The 14,363-nt window shown below is 45.0% G+C and overlaps 1 non-coding gene across 1 annotated transcript; it reads right to left on the reverse strand.

Annotated features, from left to right (window-relative positions):
• Positions 1-8,017: 8,017 nt before the first annotated feature.
• TRNAF-GAA lies at positions 8,018-8,090 on the reverse strand. The gene has a single exon. It is a non-coding gene; the product is annotated as a tRNA-Phe (tRNA).
• Between the last annotated feature and the right edge of the window lie 6,273 nt (positions 8,091-14,363).

A 14,363-nucleotide genomic window follows, 5' to 3' on the forward strand; every position in this document is an offset into this window, starting at 1 on the left:
GGGGGAAACTTCCCCCCCAAGTTAAGTCCCTATTTTCAAGGGATTTGATTTTATCCACTTGATCGAGCCAAATGGGCCTTGGGGGGCTGATGTGCCTGGCCCATGTGGGCCTATGCGACCCCTCCGGTCCATGTTGGTCGTCCGGGATAGGTGGGCCCCACTATGGTACCCTTCGGAACCTTCTAGAACCTTCGGTACAATACCGAAAAATCCTGAACTTTTCCGGTAACCCTAAAAATAACTTCCCATATATGAATCTTATTCACCGGACTATTCCGGACCTCCTCGTGATGTCTTGGATCCCATCCGAGACTCCGAACAACATTCGGTCTCCATCTCATATTCCATATCTACTATACAACATCGAACCTTAAGTGTGTCACTCTACGGTTCGTGAACTATGGAGACATGATCGAGGCTCCTCTCCGATCAATAACCAATAGCGGTACCTGCAGATCCATAATGGCTCCCACATATTCAACGATAACTTAGTGATCGAATGAACCATTAACATACGATATCGATTCCCTTTGTCGTGTGATACTTTACTTATCCGAGGTTTGATCATCGGTATCTCTATACCTAGTTCAACCTCGTTATCGACAAGTACTCATTCTCGTACTGTGATATGTCACCCCTTGTGACCTAGTCACATGCTTGCAAGCTAATTGGATGACATTCCACCGAGAGGGCCCAGAGTATATCTATCCATCATCAGAATGGACAAATCCCACTCTTGATCCATGCACTTCAACTCATACTTTCAGAACACTTAATCCCATCTTTATAACCACCCATTTACGAAGTAGCGTTTGATGTAATCAAAGCATCCATCCGGTGTAAGTGATTTACAAAATATCATGGTCGAAGGAATTGGTTACTATGTATTGAAATTTTGTAGCAGAACGAACTTAATGACTTGATCTTATGCTATGCTTACTATGGGTGTGTGTCCATCACACCCTTCTCCTAATGACATGATCCTATTATTAATAACATCCAATGTTCATGATGAGGAAACTATGATCATCTATTAATCAACAAGCTAGTTAAATGAGAGCCTTACTAGGGACTCTGGTTGTTTACATAACATACATGCATCAATGTTTCCACTTAATACAATTATAGCATGAAATGTAAACATTATCATGAACACTAAGATATAACAATAAACACTTTTATTATTGCCTCTTGGGCATATCTCCAACAAGTTTTGTATATGGCAGTGAGAAATAAATCATTGTAATATGATACATCGATACTAGTTTGGTCACATGTACAAATAAATTGCAATCTCAGTTAGGCTAAGTGATTATTAAGAGGTAGGATAGTGGGCTAGAAGAATTCTATACTTGTTTTAGATTAGTTCTAAAGCTTAACATTGTGATGGATTCTACAAATTAAGGGTGGTTATATCATTATTATGACAATGACTAAAGAGGGTGTTTGAGTCAAGAATTTTCTTTTCGAACTTGGTATAGTTCTGAGAGTGTCAGAACTACGAATCTATATTGTATGTGATAATATTGGTAACATATTTCAGATCAAGGAATTAAGGTTCCACGAGAAGACCAAACATATATAAATGCCGACTCATTGGAAATGAGTAGTGCATAAAGACACAAATATATTGTAAAGTACATAGGTTCGGAGCAGAACCGTGGAATAAAACTTCTTCCATGAGAAAAAAAACTTTATCAAGGCCATATGTGTTAGATTCTTGCCAAATGTAAATTAGTTTATTTGTCTTCTAGTGCAGATGTGCCCTAGAGGAAAATAAAAAAATATTATCATATCTCTAATGTTCATAATAAGTTTTCTGTCATGCTATAATTGTATTAAGCAAAAATATTAGTACACATGTGGTATGTAAACAAATCAAGTCACTAGTCAACTGATGATCAAACTTAACTGATCATGAGCATTTATGTCAATTGATGATGGTGTCATGTCATTGGATGAATAATGTGATGGAGACACACCCAACATAAGTATTGCAATATGACTCACCCACAAAGCTCAACACTACGATATCTAAGAGAGCATAGTAACCCAATCCTTTGACCGTGAGATCATATCTAATCACTATTACCGGAAGGAGCTTTGACTGCATCAACCATCATATCGTAACAGCGTGAACATAAAGGTGTCTCTCAGGTATCCCGAAGGAACAGGTTGAGGCGTATGCATCAAGATCGGGATTTGTCCATCCGTGTGACGGATAAGTACTCTGGTCCATTCGGTGAGATTACATCACGAAGCTTGCAAGCATGTGACTAAGTCACGAGAATGTAATATCACAGAATGAGTAATTTGCTTGTCGGTAACGAGATCGAACTAGGTCTCAAGATACTAAAAATCAGATCTCGGACAAACCAAGTATCGTGAGACAAAGGGATCATGATTCGACGTATAGGTCCAAGCGATAAAGTTGTTTCGTGCAAAGCGTAAGGATCATCATGGGTTTCCAGATCCTGTTATTGGTCATTAATCGAAGATGTGTCTCGATCATGTATGCGCATTCCCGAACCGTTGGGTGGCACGCTTAAGGGTATTCGACGCTTAGAGATTGATTCAGGGTCATCGGAGAAATATGAGAGAACTCCATAATTATTATGAGGATGTATCGAAAAAGTTCCGGAGTCGGTTCATTGTTCGGACACTTAAATAATATATGTTTTAGTACTCCCTCCGTTCCTAAAAAAGCTTCTCGACTTTGTCTAGATTCGAATGTATATAGACACATTTTAGTTATAGATACATCCGTATCTCAAAAAAGTTGAGAAGCTTTTTTTGGAACGGAGGGAATATTAATTAATTTAAATAAATATAATGGAATTAAAATAGGCCGGCTAACCCCTAAGGGCCACCAATTGGCAGCCCCTAAACCCGAAAAAGGGGGCCAACAACCCATGTGGTGCCGCACCCACCAAACTATAGGTGGGGCAGCCGGCCCAAGGTGGAGGGCACACCTGGTGGAAGTGGCACCTCCCCCCTCCCCATGCCTATATAAGGAGGAGGCAGCTCCTCCCCTCATTCCATCCCCTTGACTTTCGCCTCTCTTCCTCTCTCTCCCTCACATATGGTTCCAAAATATTAGAACATACATACAGGATTTGAGATCTCCACCATACGCACACCTTCATGTTGTTGGATCCTTGGTCCGGATCTTTCTTCTTCCTCTGCTTCACTGGTCTAGTGCCCAGGGGATGTCGTCTACACCAGACGCGTGTAACTGCGGATATGCTGCCGGTTGTAGCACTCCATCGCTTGTATGTCTGCACAACCTTGAGGTTGGTGTCGTCGTACAACTACATCAACAAGGTTCATTTGAACGTAATGCATTTCGGTCTTCAAGGGTATGAGCACCGAATCTCTCTGTTATCTTACATCTGTATAGTACAGATCTTGAATATATCATTCTCGTTTGTAGGAATTATTTTATTTTCTGCTGCAAACCCTACACCAACAACATCTTCTATCGTATGGCATGTCCTATCCCGAGGTGTGACATTTTGCTTTCCTTCCAGAATCGATGGGACTAAACATATACTTTACTTCGAAGGGAGCGACATCATTCAACTCTGCCTCGACTTTTGCTTGATCAATCCGGTCTATACGGTTCCTTTCCTTGTTCCCATGCGGCACCACTCTCGCCCCCCAAATCTTCGCCACATCCCCACGATAATTATCGTTGCTGCCTTCCTTTAAAGCCATGAGTGTGGAGAAAGTTGGAGACTTCTCCATCTTACTTCATCATCTCAACTATTCCTCCTTGTCGCCAGATCCCTTGCCCAAGTTTAGATTCCTCGAGCGAAACGACACCTAGTGGTCAGTGGTGCAGGTCAACGGTCATCGTGGCGGAATTTCAGTGATACAAGAATGATAGAATTTTTGCCGACAGGATCCTGGAGGGCGTCAAGCAGCGAGATACAACTAGATGCGCGTCCCGTTGAGTTTATGATATTCACCTCCTTGCTGGATCGAGGTCTAGGGTTCCCCTCGCTAGAGTGGTTCTAGTAGTTCCCTGCCTTCTTCCACCACCAGCCACACGATGTCGGGCCAAACTCCATTACCTAATTAAGCTGCTTTATTGGATTATGTGAGGACTACCTGGGTTGCAACCCCGTATTCCCTCTTTGGCTCCATTTCTTCCATGGCAAGCTCCTGGCGATAGAGACCGGCGGCGTCGTCCTGGATATTTGCGGCGTTACGTTCCAACTGTTAAGCTTCATGCACTAGCCACTTGAACCAAAAGTCTGAACTGATGGAAAGGGCTATGCAATCCACATATACATTTCACAACACCCCCACTCGCGTGTGACGGGAGAAGAGAAAGTCAACACGTGAAAGAAGAAGAGCATAAACAGGGCATCAGCGGTGGCTAAAGAGGGGGGCAACAGCAATTTTTAGGCTTAATTGCGAAAACCATGTGAAAGCCAGGATTTGAACTCGAGACCTGGGGCTCTGATACCATGTTAAGCTTCATGCACTAGCCACTTGAACCAAAAGTTCGAACTGATGGAAAGGGCTATGCAATCCACATATACATTTCACAACACCAACTACGTCCCGGCTCCGTTTACCCAAAGATTTCCTTTCCAAAGAAAGTCACTCTATGGAGGAATGGCTTCTTCTATATTTTTGGTTGTGTGCATACTTGATGTCTAGACTTTCTTTAGTCATTATGTTGTTGCAAAGGTTGAGTGTAATTGATATTATCTTGGTATTATATATTCTATTTATCGATAATTTTTTTGAAAACTGAAATTGGTTGTGAGTGAAACAAAAAAAACTTGTTCTTACTTGTAAAAATGGTATATAATTATCAGCACTTACCCCCAAACTTCGAAATATATGATGTTTATTTTACCCATGGTACTCACAAATACAAAAATAAAGTAGAACATGGGTATAAAAATAGCTAATGTATCTGCGTGCATGAAAACTGAGGGAATGGATGAAAAACCGCCACATAAGCAATTGGAATCTATCATTTGTTCTGTCATCAGTTAATGGAAAAAAGGATGGATAAAAGAAGGTTTGAACATTTCACATTCCCAAATATTTTAGTTGTCCGGAAGGTTGCTAGCAAGTTGATGCTGGTGTGAAATTAAGAAACATGGTCAGAGATGAATATGGGCAATAAGACGAGCGCCTTAACTTATATATTCTTCTTCTGATGACTCATATGTGCATATATGCAACGTGATGAGTAATACTTAACAAGTTAACATATTATCCGGTTGCTTTAGTCGTTGATTCACTTTATTCTGCAGGTTCTATGGACGTGAGAGAACTATTTTCTGCTAGTGAAATCAATATTAGCATTGGATACACTCGTCGTCTGCTTCTTGCTTATATTTTTGCCCATGCGGTATCTTGACTACATTTTCGCCTATATTCGAGCACAGCCTGAGCTGGCACTTTATCTGTACATTAAACTACTGAAGGCGATCTTGTAGCAGCAGGCGGCAATGAACATGTGCATCGTCACCTGAGGTGAAAGTATGATTTAATTTACTCCATTTGTTCCATAAAAGATGTCTAAGACGTCCTTGTACGTCTCGCCGGGAGGATAATCCAGATGAACTCGTCGGAAGGGGGAGAGAGAAGTCTCAACCACTTGGGTTGTTTACAGGAGAATAGTTCCGAGCTGTTTTCCCCATCCTCGCTTCGCTGCCTTGATTTTACATGGCCCTGCGCCAGCATGTAGATCATCACACCAGGGTCCTTCAATCTCTGAATGTTCTAGACACCATTTATCATCACTCACTCATAGTAGTTTAGTTGTAGGTAGGGCAAGACTACTGATTCTCAGTGGTCAGAGTGTCAGTTAAATGGCATTTTCTGACAAAAGACAATCCTAAACTTCTGGCATGTAAAACCCATACCAGAATTCAACCACAGATTTGCGCTATGAGAAGAATCAAGTTTGTACATGAAGAATCTCTCGGTTTCCTGTTTCTTGAATGTTAGGGCCAGCTTCATCCAAAGTTTTCCTAAGAAGACTTTTCTGAAGTTCGTGGACAAGAACAAGATTTATGGTCTTTGTACGCAAAAGTAGCCAGCCTGCTGTGAAGGTACTCTGTTGCAGAAATGGAATGTTGTGCTCAGGCGAGAGGATTACGTGCCCTTCATTTTATTTTGGACGATGCGCGTTTTTAGTGTATGATCTTCAGTTTTCCGTGCTCATGGCGATGATCTTATATGATTTTCAAAATGCTTTTTCTCTATATGGCTTTCGCTGCTGCCAGTATGTTGTTAACCCTTTTGCAGAAATGGATCAACCGTAAGATAAACATTTCACGCAATTCAAATATGTACAACACAACAGAGAGCACGAGTTTAGCTGATGCTCGAACTAATCGATCGATCAGATAACTTCATGTATATTCAATAACGTTCAGCATACATTTTACAGAGTTTACAAGCCCTCTTTCTTTGAGACATCAAGAACAAATCAAGTTTCAGCATCGAATTCTTGCTAGCCAAGATCAGAACCGAATCTCGCCTTCCTCCAAGTCTTCTTCGAGGCTCTGACGATGCAGCTGCTCCTCCCGATCGCCGTCGTCGTCAGGCTTGAGGAAGAGCCCAAGCTGATGCAACACGTTGTCTGGCATCGCCATGTTGTACTCTTTAATGTCGAGACTCTTGAAGACCGTCCGGTGTACCCTCTCGCTGTCGGGCATCGCCGTCCTCTCCGTCTTCAGCACCTCCTGCCGGGCCTTCTCCCTTGCCCTCGATCTCGCCTCCTTCAGCTGCCTTTCCTGGGATTCCATGGCACGGGCGACCAGCATGGTTATCGGAGGCGTGGCGGCACGCTCTGCTGGAGCTGGGCCGTCGACGCTTTCATCGGAATCGGAGTCTGAATCGCTGCTGCTGCAACTGCTGCTGCTGCTGCCGCCGTCGCTTGCTGAATCTGAATCCGAGTCACCGCTGCTGCTGCTCGAGCTAGGGCTGCCGCTGACGGTTGCGTCGTCGTCGAGATTCTTGGGCATCACCACCGGTGACGCGTCCCCGCAGATGTCCATGTCGTCATCCTCGGCGAGCTGCAGCGGCGCCGGTAGGATCACCATGGGGGAGACGCCACCGCATATGTCAACTTCTTCTTCCTCCTCTTCCACGTCCTCTTCCGTCGTGTCGACGCTCTCCTCTGATTCTGAATCGGTGTCAGAATCACTGCCTGAGTCTGAGTCCGAATCGACACCGCTGCTGCTGCTGCTGCTGCTGCTCGAGGTAGGGCTGCCGCTGATGGTTGCGTCATCGCCGAGATATTTCGGCATCTTCTTCGGTGACGCCTCGCCGCAGATGTCGAAGTGCTCATCCTCGTCTTCAGCGGGCTGCAGCCGCGGCGGCGCGAGTACGATGGCTATGGGGGAGACGCCGGGAAGGACGTCCACGTCTTCCTCCTCTTCGGCCATCATCTTACGCGCGGCCACGGGAGCTGTAGATGCCTTCTTGTTCCTCTTGGCCGGAGGTTCCTCGGATCGTGGCACCGGCACCGGCACTGGCAGGGCGGCCGCCTTCTTTAAAAGGCGACGGACCGCGACGAGTTCCGACTGGAAGCGCTCCCGAACGACCTCCCGCGCGCGCTCCGGGCAGACGTTGAAGACCTCCGTCGCGGCGTCGAGTGGCTTGCGCTTCCGGTTGAGCATGCTGCCGATCTCCATGGCTTTCTCCACGTACGCGGCACAAAAACGAACAAGCCGGGGGATATGGTGTTGGATGGGAAGGAGATGGAGATGGAGCGGAATTTTTGTGCAAGAACAGAAGGAGATGGCGTCGATTTTATGCTTGAGTACCTGCAGGATGCGATGATTCCATGCTGGACTCAAAGTCGAACTCGGAATGTAGTCACCTGATCAGTTCTTCTCCGTCTCTGTAAACGCGCTTGCCTCCGAATTCCATGAGAAAAAGGAAAGAGAAAACGACAACAAATTGGAAATTGCGGTGAGCGGAAGATCGAATGGCTAATCAATGTCGAAGACGGAACGGAGCAAAAAAAATAGCAAATTGCGGTGAGCGTGGATCGAACACGCGACCTTCAGATCTTCAGTCTGACGCTCTCCCAACTGAGCTATCCCCGCCAGTTATAATTTTCTTGAACAGAAAATTTTAGAATTGAATCCACTTTTTGAACAACGTTTGAGCCAATACAATAAGTACACCATTTTAGACAATATTCTTAGGACAACAAAACTTAATTATTTGCAGATTTCACACATAGAATTACTCAAATTTGTTAACTATTTAGCAACTGTAACCAGGTAAAAGAAGATAGGAAAATGCTAGAAGAGATAATGAAAACCAAAATCATGAATACACATGTGCGTTCAGAAGAAAGTAAATTGCAATGGCTCCTAGTCAGTGAAATATGGATATTTTCGTCGCTAACTAAATAACACTTGTTCTTCATTGCACCTTCAAAATCTAACCAATATCTTTGTAGTGTGGTCCATGGTTCAAATAGCCTATTGTCTCTTCACACTAGTATTTTCTACGATTGTTAAGGGAACTAGTCCCCTCTTTGCGCCCCCGGGAAATGGCAATTCAGCAAAATGTTGATAAAGTGGATGTAGATGAAGAAATCATCAAACTAAAATATTTTAATAATGATAGTACGTTTATGTCACGGTGCAGGCAAATCGTTTGACAACATGGTGGAAACAACAGTTAGGCAGAATGTGATGACAAAGAGTAGGAAAAATTGTTTCATGCCATGCTCGAAGTGGCATCACTCAACACAGAGCATAGGGGAGATTAATGGTGGAGGGGCAGCGATCAATATGCAAGATTAGGTAGCTCATTTACACGGGTTTGTTTGGCAAATAATTTCAAAATGGAGCACCATCTAGGATTTTAGTGTAGACAATATGCATAGACAAAAAAAACATAAAAGTAATAGGAATCTTTACCGCATAGTAGCAACACAAAAGAGATACATGACACACAAAGAGTAAGCACTTCCGAAAACAAATAGAGGGAGCCTCCTGGGACATGACATCTAAGTTACACTCAAGTCATCTGGTGGGGGATTGTTTCTCTTCATGCTATCCTCCCTGAGCAGTTCTTTCTCCTCGGTAAAGTTTCACCACGAGAGAAAGTTCTGCTCGTTCGGTAAAGCTCTACCATGAGGGAGTGGTTTGCTTGAAATCAAATTGTCTTATTTCTATCCCGCGCGTCTGACCGGGGCAAACGGTTAGCATCTCCAGTTTTTTTTCCAGCAGGCGCATCATGATGTTGTGTTGCAGTTCCACTTGTGCTGGAATCTCTAGATTCTTTTCCGGCTCTTCTAATTGATTTTCCCCTTCCTCTTCATATGCCTGAATCTGCATATGTGTTTGATGTTGCTCTGTTCCTTCCTCTACCTCTTCCTCTCTGAATTTTCTCTTGATCTTCCTCTACTTTCAGTAGTTGCAGTAGTCATTCTTTGTGTTGGCTATGGCATGCTTTCCCTGGCATTAACAACAAATTGGCTCATGAGCTCTAGCTATCGATACATGAGTTGCTGCCTGGACAAGTAATTTTAGTTAGTCCTTTATGTCATAGTAACTAGTACACATTAATTAATAGCAGTAATAAAATAAGAGGCATGTAGTTACCTCTTGGCCCATCCTGTAAACCATGTGATCATGTCTATGGCTTGGGTCTACTGTTGGGTCAGGGTTTTGAGGGAATAGTTTCTGCATAGAATGACATGTCAAAGGTAACCTAAAAAGCATAGAAAGCATGTAGTGACAAGCAATTAAGTGACAATTCTTTGACACTGAGTGATAATGCAATTAAAAATGAAGTGATTATGCTACCACTATCTCTTTGTAGTATCTGTTAACTTGTGAATTCATTTGTTGTGTAGCTGTCTTTTTTCTTGATAAATATGAGCTACTGCATTGTTGTTTGCAAACAGAAGCCATGGAGTATAGTCATAGGTCCACTGGTTCTAGGACACAAGAACCTGCTCCGTCCCATCCCCTAGTGGCTAGTGTACCACAGAACAAGTGCAAGAGAGAGAGGGAGATGTCAGAGGAGAGGAACAAAGCATTCAGGGCGTAGGAAGCTGTGAGTAGTTTGGAGAAGCTAGGTGAATGTCTTGTGAGAAACACTATCTTGCAGTGCCTTCTCCAAAATGCTCCACCTCACATTATAAGGGCATGCCGACCTAGTATGCCATCCATGGCTGAGCTTCCAAGAAGAGTGGATGCACTACATCCTAGGGAGGCAAGGAATCAGAAAATTTTGTAGGATAACGTTGCATATAAAACAAAAATTTTCCTACCGCGAACACGCAATCCAAGCCAAGATGCAATCTAGAAGACGGTAGCAATGAGGGGATTATCGAGTCTCACCCTTGAAGAGATTCCAAAGCCTACAAGATGAGGCTCTTGTTGCTGCGGTAGACGTTCACTTGCCGCTTGCAAAAGCGCGTAGAAGATCTTGATCACGGCGCCACGAACGGGCAACACCTCCGTACTCGGTCACACGTTCGGTTGTTGATGAAGACGACGTCCACCTCCCCGTTCCAGCGGGCAGCGGAAGTAGTAGCTCCTCTTGAATCCGACAGCACGACGGCGTGGTGTCGGTGGCGGTGGAGAACTCCGGCGGAGCTTCGCTAAGCGTGCGGGAGCTATGGAGGAGAGAGGGCGGCTAGGGTTTGGGAGGGGGTGGCCGGCCACTATAGGGGTGCGGCCAGGCTGTGGTCTTGGGGTGGCCGGCCCCCTCCCCTTGGCCCCTCATTATATAGGTGGAAGCCCCAAGTGTTGGACTACAAGTCTCCGAATAAGACCCGAACCCAAAACCTTCCATGTGATAGGGAAACCTACCCAAGGTGGGAATCCCACTTGGGGTGGGATTCCCCCTTCCATGTGGGGGGGTGGCCGGCCCCCATAGGGGAGTCCACTTGGGACTCCTCCCTCTAGGGTTGGCCGACCATGGAGGTGGAGTCCCTCCGGACTCCGCCTTCCATAGTGGTTTCTTCCGGACTTTTCTAGAACCTTCTAGAACCTTCCATAGAACCTTCGGATCATTTTAAATCTCATAAAATGACTTCCTATATATGAATCTTATTCTCCGGACCATTCGAAACTCCTCGTGATGTCCGGGATCTCATCCGGGACTCCGAACAAATATTCGAACTCCATTCCATATTCAAGTTCTACCATTTCAACATCCAACTTTAAGTGTGTCACCCTACGGTTCGCGAACTATGCGGACATGGTTGAGTACTCACTCCGACCAATAACCAATAGCGGGATCCGGAGATCCATAATGGCTCCCACATATTCAACGATGACTTTAGTGATCGAATGAACCATTCACATACGATACCAATTCCCTTTGTCACGCGATATTTTACTTGTCCGAGGTTTGATCATCGGTATCACTCTATACCTTGTTCAACCTCGTCTCTCGACAAGTACTCTTTACTCGTATCGTGGTATGTGGTCTCTTATGAACTTATTCATATGCTTGCAAGATATTAGATAACATTCCACCGAGAGGGCCCGGAGTATATCTATCCAGTCATCGGGATGGACAAATCCCACTTGTTGATCCATATGCCTCAACTCATACTTTCCGGATACTTAATCCCACCTTTATAACCACCCATTTACGCAGTGGCGTTTGGTGTAATCAAAGAACCTTTCCGGTATAAGTGATTTACATGATCTCATGGTCATAAGGACTAGGTAACTATGTATCGAAAGCTTATAGCAAATAACGTAATGACGTAATCTTATGCTACGCTTAATTGGGTGTGTCCATTACATCATTCATACAATGATATAACCTTGTTATTAATAACATCCAATGTTCATGATTATGAAACTAATCATCCATTAATCAACAAGCTAGTTAAGAGGCATACTAGGGACTCTTTGTTGTTTACATATCACACATGTACTAATGTTTCGGTTAATACAATTATAGCATGACATATAAACATTTATCATAAACATAAAGATATATAATAACCACTTTTATTATTGCCTCTTGGGCATATCTCCTTGTAAGGGTACATTGCCCCTATGTGTGGTTTTGGTAATTAATGACAACCCCTATGGACTAATGTTTTCATTGAGTTTATATGAAGGAATATTCCATAGGTACTACTTGCTCTCCATGTGTTGGATTCAAGTATGGATGCCATGAAGATAAAGGTATACCTTGTGTATTGGCATCAAGATCATCGGTATGAAGATATATATGTGATATGATCAAGAAGAAGAAATGAAGATGGAGTTCTTATGTGGAACTCAATATTAGCCATGCTCTATCTTATGTGAGTATGAGAAGATACAAGGTTGAGTTGGGCAAGTTCAAGATGAGCATCTTGAGCGGATCACATGCTTGAAGCTTGCCGTCCATTTGGTGATAGTGGACATGTGAAGATGTGCATCAATGAAGCTTTCCCATCATTGTGTATGGGGAGCATTTGTGAGTATACACGAAGCGACAATGAACAAGTGATGGGATGCGCAAGGCAAAGGTATGACCTTGATAGGTTTTCCTTTTACCGGTCTCGAGGTGGTTGATGGGAGACCGGATTATAGGATAGATAGCCGCACTATCAAGAGGGGCTTTCGGTTGGGTAACTTGATCACATCGTCTTAGGTAGCTCAATCCTTTGCATACTTTGCATATTCTTATTGCTTCTTGGTATTTCTCGTGTGAGGTTCTTGAGCTTGTTTCTAGCTTTACAACAAGCCCAAGTTCATCGAAAACGGAGTTCACATGCATCTTCTATTGCGTTTTCGAGGTTGGGTGATTTTACCGGTTATTCATGATATAAGGTTCTACCTTTTATATTCATGATAAAATCCCTCTACAGATTCTTGGGTTTTCACTTTCCATAAGATAGCATTCGTTGTTATCTTCCAAACAAAATTGGTTTCATGCGATTCGGAGTTCGGGAGCATTTGTTATTAAAGAAAAGGGTAAAAAGAAAAGGATAAAAAAGAAAAGAAAAGAAAAAAAGAGGCGTGGCAGCCGGCCGGCCGCCCGGTCGACCGGGCCGCGCGCCGGCCCACCCGGTCCCCGACCGGCCCGAGTGACCGGTGCCATCCGGGCCGCGGCCGAGGCCTTTGGCCCATGACCGGCCTAAGGCCCGGTCCCCGACCGGCCGGCCGGCGCGTTCCCCGGTCCGACCGGATTCGGCTCCGGGCCGCATCTCCTCCGCCGGCCCACACGGCCTTGGCTCCCCCGTGCGGCCTGGGCCTTCGCGCCGCCCACGCGCGGCTGGTGCACCCGGTTGCCCCGCCTGGGCCTGGCCTCGCGCGGCCCACCGCTCCCGCCCAGGCGGGCTTTGCTTCTCCACCGGCCCACGCGCCGTGTTTGGCCTCCAGTCCGGTCAGACCGGGCTGCTGACCGGCCTGTCCGGTCACAGCCCCGGTCGGCCGGCTGGGCCGCCGGCTGGGCACGTTTTTGGGCCCTTTTTAATGCGTTTTTCACTTGGTTTTTCCCCCAACGGTTATTTCTCTTCTTGGGCTATAAATAGACCCTTCTTCCACCTTGAGCAACTAGTTCTTCCCATTCTCTCTCCTCCATTGCTACTATTTGAAGAACTTGCTCTCCCCCTTGATTCCTCCAACCATTCTTGCTCATATTTGAGGATTTGGGAGAGGGATCTAGATCTACACTTCCACCAGATCGATTTCTTCTCTAAGTGAGGGAAACTCTTGGGATCTAGATCTTGGAGTCTTTGGTTGACTTTCCCCCTTGTTCTTCCTCTCCAATCTCATCCTAGCATTCGTTGCTTTGGTGGGATTTGAGTGTGAAGGACTTGAACACCTCCGGTGTTCTTGCTTTGCATCATTGCATAGTATTGAGCTCTCCACCACGATTTGTTCGAGTGAGAGACCGTGAGCTTGTTACTCTTGGAGGGTGACCTCCTAGTTGGCTTGGTGATTGGTGCTCCGGTGATCTCTTCAAGAAGATTGTGAAGAGGCCCGGGCTTCTCCTTCGTGGAGCTTGTGAAGTGGTTGTGGAGCTTGCCATCTCCGGAGCGGAGGAAAAGCTAACCATAAGGAAAGGGCCATTATCCTTCGTGGGTGTGGTTCGGAGAATAGGGTGAGCCTTCGTGGCGCGGGGAATCCTTCGTGGGACCTCCACTCCTCCAAACGTGACGTACCTTGTTGCAAAGCAAGGGAACACGGGAATACATCCTCGTCTCCGCGTGCCTTGGTTATTTCTATACCCGAGCTCTCTTTCCTTGTGATAGCCATCGTGCTTGAAGTACATATATCTTGCTATCACTTGTGCTACATATATCTTGTGCCTATCTTGCTTAGCTCTAGTTGCTATTGTTACACTTAGTTGAGCTTAGCATATTTAGGGTTTGTGCTTGTAAACTAAACGATAGT

The sequence above is a fragment of the Lolium rigidum genome, chromosome 5 (genome assembly GCF_022539505.1).
Source record: "Lolium rigidum isolate FL_2022 chromosome 5, APGP_CSIRO_Lrig_0.1, whole genome shotgun sequence".
In the NCBI taxonomy this organism is placed as follows: domain Eukaryota; kingdom Viridiplantae; phylum Streptophyta; class Magnoliopsida; order Poales; family Poaceae; genus Lolium; species Lolium rigidum.